Source organism: Cupressus sempervirens, chromosome 2 (assembly GCF_028749045.1).
Source record: "Cupressus sempervirens isolate cs-2001-9-10 chromosome 2, ASM2874904v1, whole genome shotgun sequence".
Classification (NCBI taxonomy): Eukaryota; Viridiplantae; Streptophyta; class Pinopsida; order Cupressales; family Cupressaceae; genus Cupressus; species Cupressus sempervirens.
The window spans coordinates 275210348-275228373 of record NC_143119.1 but is presented as its reverse complement, the minus strand read 5'-3'; positions in this window follow the sequence as shown (position 1 = coordinate 275228373).

Here is an 18026-nt window from a genome sequence, read left to right as displayed (position 1 = left end):
TGGGAAAACAAGGAGATTACTTGGTGGGCTTACAAGCACAAGTTTAGATCTTCCTTGGAGGTTTCTACCAGAGTGTGGATTTGGACTAGCTAAGGTTTGGATTGGATCTTGAGGGATCCTGATATTCACATCACAATTTGACTTGCTGTGGAAATTATCTCCTACTTATCAATTGATGAGCTTAAGGGGCTTTCTAATGAATGGTTCATAAGGCACAACACTTGGTGAAGGTTTTGCAAATGGGGTTGCAAGCTTTGGGTTTAACTATGGAGGAAACTCTGTAGTTAAGCGCGCTCAGGCTGGAGTAGTACTGGGATGGGTGACCTCCCGGGAAGTCCCGATGCTTCACCCCTGTGAGCATCACCTAGATCTAATGAGTGCTAAGTGTTCCATTTATTCTCATGAGAGATGGATTCATGTTGAATCACTACTCATGAAACATGGGTCAATGAGTTTGACTCAAAATCACATAGTTAAATCCTGATATTCACATCACAATTTGACTTGCCATGGAAATTATCTCCTACTTATCAATTGATGAGCTTAAGTGGCTTTCTAATGAATGGTTCATAAGGCACACCACTTGGTGAAGGTTTTGCAAATGGGGTTGCAAGCTTTGGGTTTAACTATGGAGGAAACTCTGTAGTTAAGCGCGCTCAGGCTGGAGTAGTACTGGGATGGGTGACCTCCCGGGAAGTTTCGGTGCTTCACCCCTATGAGCATCACCTAGATCCAATGTGTGCTAAGTGTTCCATTTATTCTCATGAGAGATGGATTCATGTTGAATCACTACTCATGAAACATGGGTCAATGAGTTTGACTCAAAATCACATAGTTAAATCTTGATATTCACATCACAACTATTACTTACTTTGTATTTGGCCATAACCAGGAAGGCCTTACAACCTGACACATTGCATATAACAGTTATTTTATGAATAAAGAGTTGTGATTTATTACCAGATCTTGCATTGTTATTTTTTTTCATTGTGTGGTTATTTTTGGGAGATACGACATGTCCTTTAGGGATTCTCTTACCTTGTGTTGCATCAAAATGGTTGTTAAAAAAACTTGTTAAGAGATTTAGATCACTGCTACAATAATTAGAGAGTAACAATGAAATGACCTAATTTGGATGCAACTAAATTATTGATTATAGATCTCTATTCTAGCTTGTACTTGATCCTTCCTAATCAAATGTATCCTTTTAGCTCCACAAGGAAATTCTTGCTATCCTCTTGATTCACTTCCACTAAGTCAAATCTTCAATTAATTCACATAACACATCACACATTCTATCCACAACTTGACCTTCTACTTATATTATTCATATTGTCAAGTTGGCTAGAATATAACTTCAAGTAACTAATATTCATTTAATTAGTTGGCTAGAACCAATAGATAAATCAATTAAACTTGATATGCCAAAATATGAAAATCTTTTGATAGTTGACTTTCTCTGGTAGACACTAACTCAGAACTAATTTTCATTTGTTAACCAAGTGAAGCTATGTCAACACTGCATACTAAAAAATTCCTTTAGCAACAAAGTGAGCTCAGTTAGCACTAGTTCAATCCAACATTTTCTACATTAATTGAGTGATCTGGCTTAACACTCATCATGTATAGACTTCCTTTTGGCACCCGAGTGAATTTGATAGAAACTACCTTCTGAAATAGGAAAACTATCTTCAATGTTCAATGAGCTCGACATATACTAACTCATAGTGATATGACATTTGTGTAGTATCAAAGAGAATACACAATTTATCAATTGTATCCAACACAAGTATGGAAAAATAGCTATTTAATATGTGAATGGAACTATTTGTATCCATATATAGTCATTTGAGTCATTACTTTGATCTGTGTTGGGTTTATACAAAAGTTGTAATGTGAAAATGCATAAAGTGAATAAACGTTGTTAGAGTTGCATAATTATTAAAAGAATGCAAGGAGATGGTTTAAAAGGTGGTTTGGAAGTTATATCCAATCAAAAAATATATAAAAAATGGATTTATGGTCTAACCAATACAATAATGGAAACTAAGAGGTAAATTTGAAACAAATTTGGTGAAATTCTTGAGTTGTTATTTTGATTTGTTGTTTAAGTTTTAGTGTTGGTTCTAGGTCTTATATGGCCATGTGCAGCTTGGAAACCATGTAAAATTGGTATATGTGGATAGAGAAATAAATAATGTTTCTTCAAGATTTTGTTTAAGTTTATTTCTTTTAAAAATTAAGAAGTCCTGCAAGGTTTGGAAAAAAATATTATTTTCAGGTTTGAGGATACCCGACTATAGTTAGATTGAAATGCTTGGTACAAACACATTTTAATGAATAAAGAACTCTACTTGAATTCAATAGAAATATATGTGAACTTTAGTTAGTTTCCAATTTGTTTGAGTCATTTTCATTCATATTTGTGTAAGTTATGGATATTAGAGTGAAGACTAGTTTTTAAGGATCTCCATTGAAGGTATAGGAAATGATTTCACCTTATAAAATGATTTATGTATTGGATAAATTAATGGCCTATAGATTATGAAACTATATTTACATAGAATCAACATGAAGTTTTTGTGTTTCATTTGGATTCATTTTGAGGAAGTTATTAGACGCCCTACGAAGGGTTAGTGGGTTTACTTCTTATTTATGATAGAGAAAATGGGTCTAAGTGTAGAGACAATAAAATGTAATGAATTTTTTTTTGGCTTTTCTTTAGATTTGTTTTAGTATTAATAATTTAGAATAATTTCAATAAAGTGTTTGGAAAGAAATGTTAAGGATTAAAAGTTATGAATAATGTAATCACACATAGAAATCTAATTGTGTGAATGAAGATGTTGTCTTAGTTACCTAAATGTCAGGTTCTCTATTGAAATATTTGAGATGTTTTTGGTTCCTTGAGAGTGTAACAACCTATTTTGAATCCCTTGAGTTAAAATAAGATTCCTTGAAGGTAAATATAGAGGTTTCTACATCAATCCTCTCCACCACCCCTTGATAAAAATGGTCAAGAAGGCTATTCCCCCTTATGTAAGTTGGAACTTATGGAAAAAAAAATGAAATATTTGAATATTTAGATATACAGGTAGCCCCCATGGATGGTCATTCACAAATGTAAGGGAGGAATAAATGAGGGGCCCTGATATGGAAATGTAAACTTCCTCCCCACCCCCCAACTATACTGAGTGGGCTTGGGCAAGAGTTTGGGGTATTAATCAAATTATTGAGAGAATTGTCAACTTTAAGATAAGCTAGAAGATGAAACCTAAATGGAATCCTCACTCCCTAACCCCAAAATTGATTGAATTTGACTTTTTATGGATCTAATTAGGAGGAATAACCCAAAATTTTATTGGTGTTGGGATGAGGGGATACTCTAGAAAATGTGATAGTGTCTTAAGAAGTGAGGCTGAGGCATTTGGGATTCTATGCAGGGTCAAGCCTTCTAAATTTAATAATGGAGGGAGAATCTATGATAGTCATTAAGGTAGATAAGGGAGAGAATAAGATGAGCTAGAATTCCACATCAATCATTAGGGATGCCCAATGTATCCTAAATAATCTCAATGACATCAAGATACAAAACATGTACAGGGAAGGGAACTAGGTGGTGGATATCCTAGTGGGAAAGAAACATATCTAATTGTTAATGATCAATTTTGGTGAGATGAGAAAGATCTCTAGGAGGTTATCAAATTGATTGTTCATAAATAGTCATTTGAATAATGATTTGCAGTGTGGTGTATGACAAAGTTGGTCTTTCCATGATGGGTTTATTTAAGATTACTAACTACTGTACTATTTTAGTTAGACAGGCTGAGATGGTGATAGTTTTAGAAGAGGACTTTATTTGTGTTGATACTTCTAGTGAGGAGATGGTAATAACTATGTGCAATGGGAAAAGTAAAGATGATACTCCAGACAAAATTTGGGGAGATCTTTCTCATCACTGAATGTGGGTTTCCAAATCTAGAGATAGGGTAATGAGATGTCATGACTATTCGATGATCTAGCCATTTAAGATTAAATTAATTTCTAGAACTTCCAAAAATCCTTTATTATTTTGGGATTTTCTTAGTTTTAAATGATACTACATGAATAAAAAGGGTTTGTCTCTAGTTTTTGCTAAAAATATGAATAGTACTATGTGAAAATGGGAGCTAGACTCAATGATAGAGATGGGGAATTGGTTTTAGATTTTTGGATGATGATGAGGTAATGGATAGGGAAAATTCAATATTTGAACCATTTTTAATTGAGAAGATTGATAGGGACAAAAATGTGGCATGGTCCTATGTAAAAGAGGGCAGATTTATTTTGTTTATGGAAAGCATTAAGGGCCACAATGATATGGTTACTTGGCAATTTGTCAATTCCTAGAAGTAGCATTGGGTTAGCATTGATGGGGTTACTTTTTAAATCACAAAATATCTAATAGCCAATGCTACTAGCATCTTTTTGGAAGGGAAGTCTTGGAGGAAGTAGCCTAGAGTTAAAGACAAAGCAAGACTCGGGAATTTCTTTCAATTCAACAAAGCCACAATTCTCTTCCAGGGTGGTTTTTCTTGAGAGAAGCTCCTAGAACCATGGAATATGGTATGCTATGTTATCATTTGCCATGTTACATATGAGGATAGAGTTAAGGTTTTCTATTACTACCATTTCCCTATTTTGAACCATTTTCATAACAAAAAATGCATTTATTTTCCCTTTCTCCTATTACACTCTATGGAGGATTGTATTTGGAATATAAGAAAAAAATGTTGGGAGGGTAAAAATTAAATGATCTACCATCAAGCCCTGATATGAATAATCTTTTTAAATTTTATAAAGGCTTCCACCCTAAAATTCCAAGGATTTTCCCTCCTCTCATAAAAATTATTACTCAACCCTTGTCTTGCCCTTCTCAAATTAGTCCCAAAGTGAACTTCATTACCATTACAAGAATAATTAGGGAAGATAAAATTGAAGACCTGGATATTGAAAAAACTATAAAGATAAGTAAGCACACAAACCGGTCGAGAAAGAGGTTGAGAGAGATTTTTTTTTTTGACCAAACCTTCCATACCTAAACATGAAAACTCCAAGATAAAATTGGGGCATCACCCCAAGTGTAAATTCATCAACAAGAACTATGGGGAACATGAAAAAGAAGAAAGATAAAGTAAGGAAAAAATTGAAAATATAGAGAAAACTAGTTTGAGAATGTCGAGCATGACATGGTCATCTCACCATTTAGGATGAACACTTTGGGTAGCCAAGACCAAGAGGATAGAATCAAGGGAGAACAAGAGGTTAAAGAAATGATGGAAAGGAAGGACAACACTTAGCTAGAAGAAATTATGGCTAAAAATGAGAACATTGAGCAGGGGAACAAACTGGTGGGGAAAAAGTACAAAGATGTGTCACCTTTCAGGATAACTTATCAAAATGACATAAGTTGAGTATTTCTATCCAAAAATTAAAAAATTTCAAACGTATGATCTAGATAAATTAATTTTACCTAAGTTATATATGGTCAAGTACACTTTTCTAATTGGAAACATCTATGTAATGAATGTTTTATAATAGTTTGTATCTAATTACTAAAGAATGAAAATTATTTCAAAAAATTGACATTTTAATAACTCTTAATTTTTTTTTATGATATTATTTAGTAACATATAAACACCATTTTATAGAGCTCAAAGTCATGAATATTATCATATAGAGTTAACAGTGTTTTGAATAGATGTAGTATATTGCAATTAAAAAATTCTGCAAGAACATATTTTAACCCTCAAAAAGATGTCAATTTTGAGAATTTAAAATATATTATAAAAGAAAAGAAATTATATTATTGGACATTTTAGAGGAGAGTCCTCTTCCAGAATGTATAATTTTTCTTGTAGTTAGAAGAGATTTGTTTCGAAAAATGTGGTGGGAGAAGAAAACTATTGATTTTAGGTGAGTTGAAATTTGAATCATTATAAAAGAGAAAATATAGTTCTAAAGTAGTTTTTGTAAATTTTTGATTGGTCTATCTATAAATATTATCTATAACATAGTTAGAGATCAAATAGAAATAAGTTTATTTCCATATAGTTCTATGGTGGGAACTAAACCCCTAATTTTTAGCACTTTTTACCAACTTAAAAAAAATCTATAACAATTAGGAATATATATATAAATTATTATTCTAAATAATTATTAAAAATTATAATCCTAAACTTCATTCATTTTTACACATTTCATTACTTAACTTCATTTCCAAATTCTAAATGATAATACTAGTTTTATATCATTGAAAATGAACAATTATACTTTTATTAGCCTTTGCCTTTACAAAAGGGTGACACAAGTTTGTGGTTTTACCTAGTGGAGAAACTAGAAATGTCCATTGCATAGTTAGTTAAACAAAATGAGGACATGGAAGATAAGTTTTACAAGTTGTGAATTTCTCAATCTCTGTCATGCACTTGGTGGCCACTACACTCTACCTTATTGAAACAAATAAAGACCAAGGGATTGATGATAAGGAGGTGGAGGAAAAATGGCCCTTCCAGGTTAAAAAATGGCTTTTTCTTGCGACTGGAAAATGTGAGGAACCACTAATAGTTCCCCTACTAGTGTGATTATGTTTTTTTTTTTTTTTTTTGTCTCTGGGCTGATAGTAAGGCCAATATTTATCTAATGGCCATATATTTATACACTGTTAAGACTTTCAATGCATATGGTAGTATCTACATCACTATTATGGCTATGGGTGGTTTTCTAAAATTTTGAAAGGAGGTAGGGTAATATTCTGGTCGTAATTATTGAGTGATCTTTTAACAATTGTTCTTTTTTGTATAGGACCAAACTCCATTTGGCTTCTTCTTAATTTCAAAAAAATTGAGACATAAGGCTCTAATACTAAGCTTCTATTAAGCCACCTCTTGTCCTTCAAAACATTTGAGTGATTTTTGGAGGAAATAAGGATAAAGATATTAAAGGGAACTAGTTTTCTTATTTCTATTACAGCCACCATGACTTAGATTAAACATTGTTTGATTTGATACCATGATTTCCAAGTAAAATTTGTATAATCCAAAGTCCCTAAATACTTTAATTCCTTTCTCGAAGAGGTACCTAGCTTTGAACTTGGGAATTCTTTCCAAAGGTCTGTCATTATCTTGGATTATTTTGTTTTGCTGTATTGAAGAAGTGATAAAACTTGATCCTTGGTCAAAGGATTGGTTTTCCAAGCTATCTTACTATTAAATTAAGCTTCTAAGAATTCCAAATAAATTTGAGGGAGATGATCCATAAATTTTAAAGAATGGCATAGGAAGAAGCTTATTATTCCTATAAATTATACTACAAGAACTACCAACAATGGATGCCTCAATTATATACTTGATTAGACTCTTTTGAGGAGAAGTCCATTTCAAGGATCTACTAACACATTTGGTTGATAAGAAAACCCCTTGAGAGTAAGGCTTTATGATGCCCAACCCTCCCTTATCCTTTGGATGGATAGATTGAGACCACGATGTTGTGAGGATACCTTTTCAATGCCCATTTGGAGCAAATAAAATTATGAATAAACAGAGTCATTTGATTATTAAAATATTTAGACAGTAACCAACATGAACATATGTAAACATGGCTTGCTAAGATATTTTTATCAATTAATTTTATATGACCAACCATGAATAAAATATAGTTTGACCAATCCAACAATTTGGATTTTATATTAAATAAGAACCATCTCTACATATCTTTCAATGAAACTCCAATTCCAAAAGGAAAACCAAGATATCTAGTAATGACCCCATACTTCATTTACTTACAATCATTAGGAATCCATGGGAGACAAGATGTGGGATGAGTCATCCAAAATATAATTATATGATTAACAAGTCTTGAAACTAAAAATGTATAATAGAAGTCAACCACATCCAACTATTGAAATCCTTAGTTGAGTTTTACATAAGGAAAACCATTATTTTTCCTTAGAATGGGAGTGAGGGCTTTTCATGTTTTTAGGGAGTGAGATTTCTTGAATAAGGTTAGTCTCTTGAGTATATTGAAGGAGATGAACAAGAGAAGTAGTAGGAAGGGCATAAAGGAATATCACAAGAGGAAAGCCTTAGTAAATTTATTTTTTAAGAGGAAATTGTGAGAAAAGGGTACCGTTAAGTACTAATCTAGCATAGACATCCATGAATAACATATAGACATGGCCACAAAAATTAGGACCAGATCCCAACCAATGAAGCATCTTAAGAATAAAAGATCATACGATCATATGCTTTATCAAAGTCAAGTTTTAGAACCAACACATCTTAAGATGTCTACTGATTAGGCCTTACAATTTCTTGTTTTATAGGTTTAATTATTTTAGCTTAAGGCTTTTTCTATGATCTTATAAGAAATATTAAGATATGTAATTGGCCTCCAACCACTAATAATATTTTCTTGTTTTTCTTTGGTAATAAGATTAGGGAGACATTGATTAATAAAAGGGCCTAAGGATCCTACTTTGATCCCCTTAAGGTAAACATATTAGAAGTCATCCCTAATGTGAGGCCAAAGTGCACAATAGAACAACATAGGTAAGACCGTCCAATGTTGAAATCTTCTCTATAGCCAATTTATACATAGCATCTATTGAGATTAAGCAAAAAATTTCTATTAGTGACTTAACACTTAATTAGTTGGTTACATTGCTAGTGAGATCTATAGTTTCTACTAAGCCTATCATTCATCTAGTAGTGCTAACCAAATGTTTTAGTTTCTCTTGAGCTAAACAGTCAAAATATAGGTCATGTCAAGCTTCATAGTGTTAACTAACTAGTTGAGGCTATTTAATGTATCACCCAAAGGTAGTAGTGTCTACAAAGTTATCCAATAGAAATAATGAATATCTTAGTGTTAACTGAGCTCATAGTGCTAACCAAGATCTATTATATCTACTAAGCTCATAGTGTTAATGAAGTGAATCTAGTGTTAAGTGAGTCATGCAGTATCAATTGAGTGATTCTATATCCATCATGTTTCTCAATGTTCACCAAGATACATAGTGCCAATAGATTTTGTACTACTCAAAGTGATCATTATGGATTGAGCTACTAATGTGAACTAAGTACCATAGTTTTATGAGTGTTGACAGTGTTTTTTGAGTGTCAGAACATCACCAAGTTGACTTCAGAACCCAAGTTACAATGATTGGAGCAAATTTGTGATTTATGATCAATTGGATATTGTAGCCAACTCTAGTAAGTAGTTAACCAGATTGATGTGTGTGTGTGTGTGTGTGTGTGTGTGTGTGTGTGTGTGTGTGTGTGTGTGCGTGTGTGTGTGTGTGTGTGTGTGTGTGTGATTTATTGTATCATAAAAAATAGAATCAATTCATTGAGTATATCAAGAAGCATAAGAAGAAAATGTGAGTTGAAGGTTACAAGTAGTATATGGTACAATAGAGACTTATCTATCACGATAAGATGATCATTAAAATTAGAGGAATCTCAACTAGTAAATCAAAGTTATAGATCATCAATTAGCTATTGATTCATCCTAATAGGTGCATTAATCAAATCTTTTAAGAGGTGGACTTAACTATCTTTTGATAAATCTCCTAACAGAGTGCATACTTCATTGTATATTTGTTAAATCCTTTCACAAAGTGGAGTAATAGTCCTTATTACTCCTAATAGGGAAGATCATTAGAAGTGATAAATTGTAAGAATTAACAAGCCAATCTTATACTACAATACTAAAGCTTGTGGGTATCATCCCCACCGTAGTTTACTTTCTATTTGGAAGGATTTTGGATCACCGTATCTTGTGTCAAAGTTTTATGAATGTCTCATTGCTTTCATTATTTCATTCATGAAATTAGATAAGAATAATATATGAATGATTAATTGGTGAGTTCAAGTTTTATTGGTTCCTAATTCACCCCTCCCCTCTTAGTAACCTAGCCTACCTTATATTTCCAACAATTGGTATCAGATAATTTTGGTTCTCACATCAAAAGCTTGAAAACTTGAGAAAAGATCATAGGAAATGGAGGGATATAAGCTAGAAAAGGCTATTAAGAATGCTATTTTTGATCTACAATTGGCCATGGGTTAGCTAAAGGAAGAAAGGGAGTATCTTTCTCAATCCTTGCAAAGAAGGAAGGAACTAGAAATGCAATTTAATGACAATCTCTACACTAATGAAATGATTGAAGACTTGTGCCAAGAAAGAAGTTTAGATGAAGCTGATGTAGAAATCAAAGATCTATTTGAGAAGAATCTTACTCTTCATGAAGAAGTCAAAAAGATGAAGAATGAACAAGAAATATAATTCATTAGGATGTGTGAAATCTTGGAACAAAAGGATAAAGCCAATGTAGAGAAGAGATTTCAATCTAAGAAGATCATAGAAGACTAATGAAATTGATCAAACATCTCTTTAGCAACTAAATTTTATTGATCAACTCACTAGTGCAAATCAAGGGCTTATGAATCTAAGATTATAAAATGAAAAATTGAAGAATGATTTTAGCTTGGAGAAGAAAACCAATGAGAGGATGATGAAATCTTAAGAAAGAATGAATGGAATGGATAGGCAAATTCAATCAAGATGCAAAGGGAAAGCTAGATTAGGATACATAGAAGAACGCAAATCATCTTAGCAAGGAGCTCAAAAGAATAAAATGCATACCTATACACATTATGGAAAGATAGGTCATACATCAAATAAATGTTGGAGCAATGGTAAATCAAATTTTAGTGGAAAGTGCTACAACTGTAACAAGTCAGGACATCAAGCAAGTGAATGCAGAGAGAAGTCTAAGTTTGAAGGAAAATGTTTTAATTGCAAGAAGTATGGATATAAATCATTAGAATATAAGACCAAGAAATGGAACCTAGCAGAAAAAATTGTGAAATCATTATTTGGATGGGATTACAACACATGGTGTAGATGTTATTATTGTGGTGAGTTTGGACACATTGGAGCAAATTGTGTAAGACATCATATGAGGAAAAGAGAGAATATAAAGGGATGTTTTGTTTGTAGAGAACTTGGACATCTTACCTAGAATTTTATGAAGAGAGGAAGAGTTGAAGATGAAAACAAAGCAAAGGGTGACAATATCAAAAAGAAAATAAGGTGGCAATGGGTGTAGAAATTTTAGAAGTTGTTGACACCCAAGTTAATGATTTGGGAGACTTATCCATTTCAACCTAAGATATCCATGGAGATCATTGGAACTTTTATTCAAAAGAAGACATCCCATATCAAGCAAAAAGGTCGATATCAATATTAAAGATGCACAAGGATCACTAAGAAAAAGTGGAAGTAGGAGATCTTACCAAGCAAGGTCGAGTTACAAGACATTACCAAGTTAGATTAGGATGCAAGTATTGAATGCAGATGTCAAATTGGTGACTCTACCAAGTACCAAGTTCTAACCAAGTCAAAAGACCTTATCGAGTTAAAGGTGTCCTCTGAGTATTTAATACCAAACTGAGTGGAGGACAACGTGTCACCAAGCATGTAGAAGTATGATGTATTAATGGCAATTTTAAACATTGAAATTTTTAAAAATAAGGAAATTGATTTCAATATTACACCAAAAAATTTCAAAGCAAAGAGTAAAGAGAGAATTTAGAACCTTCAAGTGTTTTAAGAAATTTCTTTTGAAGATTACTACCATGTTTGAAACCCTACCAAGTGATAACATCTTCAAGCAACAAGGTCAAGAAAGGTTTTCAAATGTCGGTTTGTGGAATAAATTGCAAGGCTATTGCATTCAAATTAAATCTAGCAATAGAACAAGTACATGATCCTACTAGAGCATAATCCAAAATTCCACCCAAGGTACTACTTGTTCATGATATATATATTTTTTTTATCATTGTTCTATTCAGGACTAGAACCCTAGAAATGGATGATTAATTCAATCAACTTTGTGTGGATGGTGTTGTGAAACTTGAGCAAAAACATTTAGAGACAAAATGTTGGACACATGTTTTACACATGTTGAGGGAATTTCAAGTGAAGTGTATCAAATTTCTCTTGAGTCATGTTCATAACATGTAGTTATGGTTGGATCAACTTGTCTAGATCACCAAAAAGATGATACATAAGATCTGTGGATTTCCCATCTTGAACAAAGCTAAGACCACTAAAACCTTAGATCAAGTTGAATTGACCAAAAAAAACTCTTGCTGACTGGGATGGAAGAGGCATGAAATTGAGTGGCATGACCAACATGGAATTGTAGTTTGGCATTTGTCTAATAGCTCACAATTTAATCTATAGCTCAATTCAATTGAACATCATATCATGTGAAGAAATTGACCTAGTGTATAAGGTGGTAAAGAATCAACCTTTTTGGGCTACTACACAATCAATTGAGCAAGAATATGGAGAGAATTTGAGTATCAAAGTACAATATGTGTATGTTTGGTTCTCCCTTGACATGTTTATTTTTCCATGTTCATAAATTTTCCCTTCAAAAGTTAATGTAGTATGGAAAAAAGATACTCTATTACTATATTAAATAAATGATTTTATAGAAAAATTGGGAGAAAATTTGACAATATCATGGACAATTATTTTGAGACATTTAAGGAGAAAATACAGAGTAGATTTAAGATACTCAAGAAACTTGTAGAAGATTATGAGCAGGATATCTATTTTATGGTTGACTATGACAATGTATACATTCAAGTAGTTACACCTAGAGTGGCATAGGTTAAATGTTTGGAATATGAGGTTAACATACATGACACCAAAGATATCAATAAGGCTCTGTTGGATGATTCTATGAATCCCAAGGAAACATACTTTAGAATATATGATGAGGCCAAGGCCAAAATTAAACTTGAAATCAAGTTACCTTAGGCAATGAAAAAAGGAATAAAAACAATAGAGAAAATGATAAATAATGTCAAGTCATCAAGTTCTCCTCTAATTATTACAAAAGGTAAAGGAGATGAGATAGATGAAGAACAAGAACAAGAACAAGAACAAGAACAAGAACAAGAATAGGAAGCTAAAAAGGTTGAGCCTCGAAAGAAGAAAGGGAAAGTGATAATCACTAAATCTACAAAGTCTTCCCCTGTTGTATTTACAAGAAGAGAAACCAAGTCAAAGAAGAAAATTAAGTTGGGTGATGATAAATATGAAGATGAATAGATAAGATTTTAGAAGATTGTCCTTACCTTTGAGCAAAGATTGAAAGGATTAACAAAAGGAGTAGGCATGTCAGCTTTCAAATCACTCAAGTATGACACTAATAGTGAAGAAGAGAAGAAATAAATAAAAGATGCCCTAGTGGAAAATATGGAAAAATAGAAGTACTCTCGAAATGAACTAGCCAAAAAAGTTCCTAATAGTATTCCAAAAGTAGTTTCACCCTAGTGTGAGAATGACCTTGTAGAAAATCATGCCTAATGTATCAAATAAGGAAATGAAAGAAGCACTAAAAAAGTATGAGAAGAAACTAAATCCAAGATTCAATGCATTTTTAATCCTAGAAAATGACATTGAGTTACTTGTGCAGTCCAATATCATTTCATGGAAGAACATCTATGTGTTGCACAAGCCTAGTGACAATGTTGTGTAGATTGATGATAAAGATGATGAGGAAGAAGATGTGGAAAAGTACAATGAAAATATTTGGAATGATGAAGTTGATAACATGGATGTAGATGATGCTGATAAGGATACAGATGATGTTGATGATGCTGATAATGGAAACATACCTAGTACACTACTGATGTAATTCCCAATATCATTAAACAATAAATCTAGATTTTGCACAAGATAAGTGTTTCAGAATAACTAAGCTCTTGATTAAAAAATATTCTCCAACTCTCCTCTGGCTCTACAATAAAAAAAAAAAATTCTTATTACAATTTCAAAAATTACCATATTTGGCAATTTTTTGGGAAAAACAAAACTTTCCATTTTTGGTAATTTTTAAAAATTATGACCCTCGTAAGTAAATCTCGAATAAACTCACATCTGAGTCAACATGAAATGTCCCTTTTCTGATTTTACATGATATTTCCAACCTCTAATCAAATTTTCAAGATCAAACAACTAATATCACAAAGATCCACCAAATTTCTCAAGAAACCCCAAATCGAGTATGCCAGAAATTGTCCCAAAAGCTTCACAGCTTCACCTATTATTATTAAATCTGAAAGTGGACATTTTTACAGAAATTTCGGCAGCATAACAGCCTAAAAAATGAAATTTCCAGATTCATATAGCCTTTACACAACAGTTCTCAAATGTAGGACAAAAAATATGCTCATCGGGCTCCCGAAATTAACACAGAAATGCTCGAAAACACCACAAAAACACTAATAATCTATCTCAGAAGTTTAATCATGTCCCAATACATATATTCAGGTCTATTTTAACACCTTAAAGTATGAAATACAGCAGAAACCCAAACTAATATGAAATACTCAACTGAAAACACCAAACTCATACAAAAAAAACACACCCGAAAACCCACAAATCTGCACTGTTCAGCACAAAGGCAAACTCTGTATGAGCATGTACATAGAATGGCTTCAAACTCCTGTCCTTAGCCTTCCTGGAAACCTACAAAATCCCATTCTTGGGTCTCCCTAGAAACCTGCAAACTCCCGTTCTTGGGTCTCCTCCATAGGTTTGGCAGCCTCTGAAGAATAACAAAGAATGAGCAAAAATCAAGTTCTGTAATCCACCCAAAATGCCTCCAAACCCCTTAAAAGAGGGCATAACCATAACTCACGTCCAAGAGAGGTTAATGAAACATATTTTAATAATAATTTTCATTTATTAGTCCAACGGTTTCCAAAGATTAACCCCCTTTTTTTGAAACTTCACTTTCTTGGGCTTGCCTACCTTAGCAAAGATTATTATTTTTTAATTATTTGAAAAGGGGACATGACAAGTCCCCCCCTCCCAAAAATTGCTTTTCCTCAAGCAATGGCTAAAAAATAAACCAATCAATCCACCTGGATCCCAAATGTAGTCATGAACTATACTACTACCAATTAACACAGGCTCCTGCAATATCCTCTGCAATATGACCAAGAGGAATCCATAATCAAACAGACAATTATAGCTCCACCAAACTCCAAAATCACAACTTCCACAGTCAGAAACCCATGAGACACAAACTCTTAGAACATCAAAAACCAAGTAAAGTGGACTACCAACACAGTAAATACCACCAATGCATTCCACTGGCCTATACGGAATGTACAATCCAACTTTGCAACAATGGTGAATGCTCCCGAATGAAACTATACCAAGTATGGAGAATCCACACACTATACAATGCCTGTAGTCAACACAACTCTGTAGATCACTGACCACTATCTCATAACCATAACTACCATGCACCCCTGATGGTGAAAATCCATCACAAGATAAATAGAAAGAAGTGGAACCCAAACCAAATTTTCCTTCCATCAACTCCTCAACACAAGGATCAAATGCTAACTAATGTACATATCTTGCAATATAATTTTGATAAAAAAAACCAACCTTAGTCAACAACTCACCATGAACAAGTGATACAACCCACTGTGACTGATCACCAGCTAAGTCAAGAGATGTCATAGCCAAAGGAGTAGAATCAATAACAACACCCGTTGAAGCATCACTTTGAAACTCCTACTCTAAGTCATGTATTATCAAGCTGTCAACTATAGAACCTATCGCCATGTCATGCCCATCACAACCCTCATCCTGAGGTGTCAAACTATCCCATAACTGATGACAAGCACTAGGAACCAAAGTACATCTTTGTATCATCATCTCATCAACATGGTCATCAAAGGTAAATTGATGAGTGTACCTCATAGTGTAATGCCAATAGAATGCACCAATCTCAGTTAGTGGCTCAGACTGTAATCCAGATGAAACTAACTGCAATTGATCATTAACCATGTTGGAACTAACTACTACCTCTGAAGATATCACCAAGGGAGTAGTATTACTAGCAGGAACCATGCCAACTGTCGACTCACCAACATCACACATGATCTTTGATACATCTCTAGTCTCCATGCCTTCAATACTAGAGGCCACCACCCTATCAAGCATACAATAATCTGCTACAATACCCAACTCAACTAAACCTGACTCTAGTGAGAATGAACTTGATATGCCAATGTTAGTATCAAGGATGGATGCATCCCCATCTCCACTGTCTCTGACAATCTCATCCATGGACATCCTTGAATCACCAAACACCATAGCTTGTGACTATATAGAATCAGATAAAGACTGTAGTCACTCTAACTTCATGGTCACCTTAGCCAAATGAAACTGTGACTCCTTGAAAGCAAACTGTGTACTCTCAAGAATCTCAGAAGTCACCTCAAGCTGCTTAGTAAGCTCACTCACCTCATCTTCCTTGGCCAACAATGCATCATATGTTGTACTACCCCACTCCATAAGATAATCTCTGTCAGCTACCAACTGCATATAATTCTGTCTCAAAATCCGAATAGCCTCCCATAAAGAGTGGATCTCTGTCAAGGAAAGATAACTTCCTTCCTGCTCATCACTAGTAGGAGAACCCCATCCATAAACTGCTAACAACTGACGAGCAACATCGAAATGTTGGCAAGTGATAGCAATGTCTCAGTCACTAACTCTCAACTGATTAGACACATGATGACACTGGCTTGACTATCTCCTACAAACCTCCTCTGATGCACTGTCTAAAGGAGTATCCTCAAAGTTACTAGTCTCTAGAGTATTACCATCCATGTCCTGTGAATCAACTCTAAAGCTCATATCAACATACGGAGTATCAAAAACTGTAGCACTTCTATCCAACTCCTCTGTACCTAAAGAAACTAAGTCTTCAAAATTGCCCACCACATCCTCTTGGATGTCATCAATGCCAATATGATCCTGGGACTCATCTGTACACACTGCCAAATATGAAAGATCATCAACACATTCCAACAAGTATGGTCGATTGGATATATGAACAAATCCCAACACCGGTGTATAAAAACTAATACCAACATTGGACAAGCTGCTAGCACAAGAAAAGACAACACTGTGCAATCTGCTAATCAAATCCATGATAGCACCCAAACAAATATTGCTACCAAAAAGTGTTAAAGATCTCTTGTCAACTGAATCCCAAATGCCAATATAACAATCTTGAGTCCATATCTGTAAACTAGAATCAACTGGTAACTCAAGAAAAATCCTCACTTGAGTAATATGACCAATACCAACTAACTCCACATACCTATCATGATGAGATAATGAAGTCAAAATACTATCTTTACTCACCTTCAGCTGGCGAGATAAATCATGTGAAGTACTACCTGCCTCAACCTCATGTGTTGAAGAATCTAACTGTGCTTGGTACTCTTTCTCAGAAAAGTCATGAATGCTCAATGTCTACTCATCTCTACTAGGTATCTCACCATCTTGCACAACAACATCCTCATAATCATCATCTGAACCCACTACACTATAGTCATTGCCTATTGTAACTATACCATCCTGAATACCTATGGCATCACCCTTTTTACAACCTGTAAACAATTGTCTCAATTTGAGTATCAAGTTGACCGTTACTATCAATCTGTGTAATATCCTTTCCCACCACCTCCTATGGAAAAGTAGAATCTGAGACCTCTACCTGGCTATCAGCTAGTTTCTCAAACTCCTCATGCAAGTTCTTAGGAATTGTATCATCTGTCCTATGAGAAAATTTGCCAAATAGAAATCTAGTCAACTTATCCACCTTAACTGGGTCAGACAACATGTCATTCATTATACGGTGGTGCTCAACCAACTGTTTAGACATGTCATGGCTTATTTTCATAAGTTTATCTCGAATGTCTAAATAACCATCCTTTCTATTGTTTTGACTTTGGATATCAATTGTCCAAGATCGTGTCCTCTAAGACACTGTACTATACCTATCCATTTTGGATAAAGTAGAGTGTAACCCCAATAGGATATAACTTCTTCAAACACCAAGAACTAACATGCAAATGATTAGAAGTAGC